Here is a 4,467-nt window from a genome sequence, read left to right on the forward strand (position 1 = left end):
GCCTCCACGTGCAGGAAACTAACAGTACACTGAACCGCAAAAGAAACGCGATTTTTTCAAATGTCATTTTTATATGGTAAATTCTGAAAATTTATTTCGGGGATGTAAGTGTAAATATTCCAAGACATGCTGGTTTATGTCTGAGACGCTAATTGCAGGTAACCTTTCAATTTTCCCTCAAATGAGACGCCAAAACGCAGCTGCGTTGAATGTCGTGGGTGGCAGTCGCAAACGATTGTCATGAAAACCGAAATTCACGTGCATCTCGTGGAGGTTATGGGTATAAAAATCAACTTGAACCGTGTAATTTGTAATTTGGAAGCATCGAGTAAGACCCGATTGTCAGCAGCGCAGAGTGAACAAGCTCTCGGCCGATTGCAAGCAGGGCAGCGTGCCATGGTTGTTGTGAAAGCTTACAATATCCATATCAGCACTATCTATTGCCTGCAACAGCGATACAACAACACCAACAGCACTGCAGACCGTGCTCGCAGAGAGCGCCCCCGGGTGACCACGCTTAAGCAGGACCGCTTCATCCATCTGCAACACTTCCGTGATCGCTTCGGACCGGCCAGCATGACAACTCGCAAGACCATTCGCACTGGACAGCGACGGCACGGTATGACGTTGACTGGCCGCCAACAACCTGCGTTGCCGTCGTCCTGCTCGAGAGCCTGTCCTCACCGCTCACCACAGTCAGACACGACTACAGTGGGCTACACAGCACCGACATTAGCAGTATCAACAATGAAGGTCGACTGTCTTCTCTGATGAGAGCCGGTACTACGTTTCCACCTCGGATGGTAGAGTGAGGATGTGGCGTAGGAGGGGTGAACACTACAGAGACTCGTGTCATTGAGAGAGACGCGTGGGGTGGCCAAAGCATCGTTGTTTGGGGTGCTATAGGCCTGAATCAGAGAATTGGGCCCCATGCATTCTAAAATGTTGGTGTAGGCAGAGGGAATGGCATCACAGCGCAGCGCTACGTTGGCCAGATCCTGAGACCTCACATCGTGCCCTTCTTCGCGCGTCAACATAGCCACGTGTTCCAACAGGACAATGCTCCTTTCCATACGGCCAGGGTCAATATCAGAACTATGCTGTGACCAGCCCTCAGCCCGGATTTGAACCTAATTGAACACCTGTGGGATGAAATCCAGAGACAGCCGAACCAGGTGGTCCCAAGGCCGACAACTCATGTGGAACTGGACGCAACTTTCCTCAGGGTGTGGGTACAGGCGCCAATGGCTTTTGTGAACCTCCTCATGCACTCCATTACCGACAGTGTATGGCCGTTTTGAACACCCAGGGGGAGCATACACGGTTTTGAACATGTCACGTCTTACAGTGTTGATGTGCATGGATCCGCCCACTACCAGAACACATGACAACGACCCATAGTCTGTGGTCAAAATGCATCCAAAAAATTGACTTTATCAGATCTATCAAAATTTATCTGACAATGAAATTAAAACATATTTCACAGTCACACACGTCTCGCGTTTCTTTTGCGGTTCAGTGTAGTGATAAGAGCTGAACATAGAAAACCCTTAGAATTTAAGATTAGCAAGGAGATAGGCAAGGTTGAGTACTATCCTCTAGTCTATTCAACTTATACACTAAGATCTTCGGAGAAGAGGACATGACTGGTGTGTCAGTAAAATATATGAATATCAACTGTTTTAGTTATGCAGACGATATTGCCCTATTTATTCGCTTTCAACAGAAATGGCACAGAAACTTGTTAATACAGCAAATGGCCGAGGAATGTTCGTTGAGACAAAACAGTGATGGAATAGTTAACAAAATAGTTATCAGAAAAAAAATCAGTCATTAAAATGAGTGTTACAAGCGAGGGAAAGCCAATTGAACAGACACTAAAGATAATATACTTGGGATGTGTGCAATGAGAAAACGAGCAACGTGATGCAGAAATCAGGATTGAGATAACTAAAAAGTCGTTTGAGAAAATGTCAAACACTAACTCGAAAAACATTAATATCAAAACCAGAAGATTAAGATGTTACGCATTGTCTACTCTACTATATGGAACTGAAGTATAGACATTAACAAAAGTACTATCAAAGAGATTACAAGTCTTTGAGATTTGGGTATATAAGAAGACTTTTGAGAATATCATGAAGAAAACATAAAACCAATGACGAAGCACTAAAATGATTAAAACTAAGAATATTTTATTAGACCCCATCAAAGAGAGAAAACTAAAATATTTTTGACATTCAATTAGAAAGAAATTATTTATAGTCATTGTTGATAGCCTGGAAAACGAATGAGAAGAGAACAAGACGAAAACCTAGAATTATGTAGACGGAAAATATCAAAAATTAGACAAGGCTTAAAAATACAGAGAATATGTAAGAAGAGCTGAAGAATTGTTAAGATGGCTATTCGGGGCGTTTAACCTGCTGAGAGCAAACGATATTTGATGAAGATGAATTTTTTTATCCTGGTCATTTCAATATTTCAAAACTTCCAAAAAAGAGGCTTTATTATGTTTTTCTTTTAAATTTTAGTAATTTAGTGACTATTTTTGTGAAACTTTTCTCAAAACTAAATTCTTTACAAGGTCATCCTGAAAGATTTAGTTGAACGCCCTTCATTAAGTAGATATATGAACGTAGTACTTTATTACAAATAGTAATCCCAAGAGAATAAGCAGAACATCTGGTAAAAGTATTTTCCGTAAGGGTTTAATAGATATAAATCTTACGAATTTTCTTAAATGTGTGGGGTCCCTAATTCCTATGTTGGCTAAGCTTCTCCTTTTGATGTGTCTGCGTGTATCTAATATTTGTGTGTTTATGTGTGTGTGTATAATCTAAATGATGCATTTGTGTTTTGCTTATCAGTCGTTACCCTTGTTTCTGCATTCGTATATGAACTTATTTTATATTAATATTTGGGGGTTCTAAAGATGGCGAGCTGGCAAAATCGTTAGCACGTCGAACAAAAAGGTATTTTTTCCAGTTTTAGATTTTTAGTTTGAATACCACAGAGATCAACTTGGTCCTTCATCTTTTCGAGGGTCGGTAAAATAAGTACTAGTTGAGCACTGTGTCGATGTAACTGACTAACTCCTCCCCCAAGATTTACGGCCTTGTGCCTTTAGTTGAAAAAACTATGTGGGTTTTCCTATAAGGTGTAGTTTTTCATATCATGTAAACTAGTCTTATCGAATGAAGAAAAATTATTTTATCGTATGTTCTCTTAGATACAACGGCTGATAAGAAACGGGATGGTCTGAGATGGAACGTCTAATTGACCATTGCGTAAACTTTAACGTTACTCTTATGGCAATTAAAAAAGTTCCTTTTGCGAATTCATTTTCTAAGAAGAGATACTGGAGTTTCGTGGAACTTTTCCAAAGTTTAGCATATAATTCTAACTAGGTGTTACTGACTGAACTTCTGTAATAAAGCCTTGTAGCGGAGATTCGAAACCTAACCGCTAGATATTCGGTTAGATACCATGAGTGAGCCACCACAGTTTCGCATGATTGATATATGTATAAATCGATCAATCAGCGTGAAGCTGTCACCTGATATGGCTTACTTGGATATTTTAAAATTTAACCCATTTTCACCTTATAAAAACCGTTTGGCGCCTAACTTATGGAAGAGTGTCAGGAATGACCGACTGATTTACGCGACTCGTTTCTTGCCAGGAAGACGACCTCCGTCATTCGAGCACACAATTTCGGACTTTTGCGCAGACGATTTGTCACTCAGTCAGACTCATTCTGAACAGTCACACGATGTCTAAATTACTAAGTTTTCAAACGCTGGACTAAACTTTGAACCTGTGTCCTTCACATAGTCAAAGCAAAAGATTAAATCCAATAAAAACCAAAAATAGCAAAAACTACTGGTACACCTTGTACCTACCTATCAAAAGAAATACATTTAAATATTCACACCTGCTTACAAAGTCCTACATACATGAATAAATTCTTAGCAATAACATAACCTCAAATTTAACTAATAAAACGTTTTTCAAAACATCTTTCCAAAAAAACCCACCCTAAAACAAACATACCCAAGGAAGATTTTAACTCGAGATTATATAAAGCCAAGATTAACTTCAATGCATCGCAGTCCAACGGTGGCTTAACTGGAAGAAACTTCGAAGTCACTGTCAATAATATATTTGTTTAAGAATATAAAACGTCTACTCCACAAAAATGTAGAGTAACCCATCAAATTAATGTAAAATTATTTCTATTATAACTGAACATAAAGACAAACATTTGCATATATACATAGGTGCAGGAGTGGCTGTGTGATAAGTAGCTTGCTTACTAACCACATGGTTCCGGGTTCAGTCCCACTGCGTGGAACCTTGGGCAAGTGCCTTCTACTATACCTCGGGCTGACCAAAGCCTTGTGAGTGGATTTAGTAGATGGAAACTGAAAGAAGCCCGTCGTATATATATATATATATATATAT

Source organism: Octopus bimaculoides, chromosome 6, assembly GCF_001194135.2.
Source record: "Octopus bimaculoides isolate UCB-OBI-ISO-001 chromosome 6, ASM119413v2, whole genome shotgun sequence".
NCBI lineage: Eukaryota > Metazoa > Mollusca > Cephalopoda > Octopoda > Octopodidae > Octopus > Octopus bimaculoides.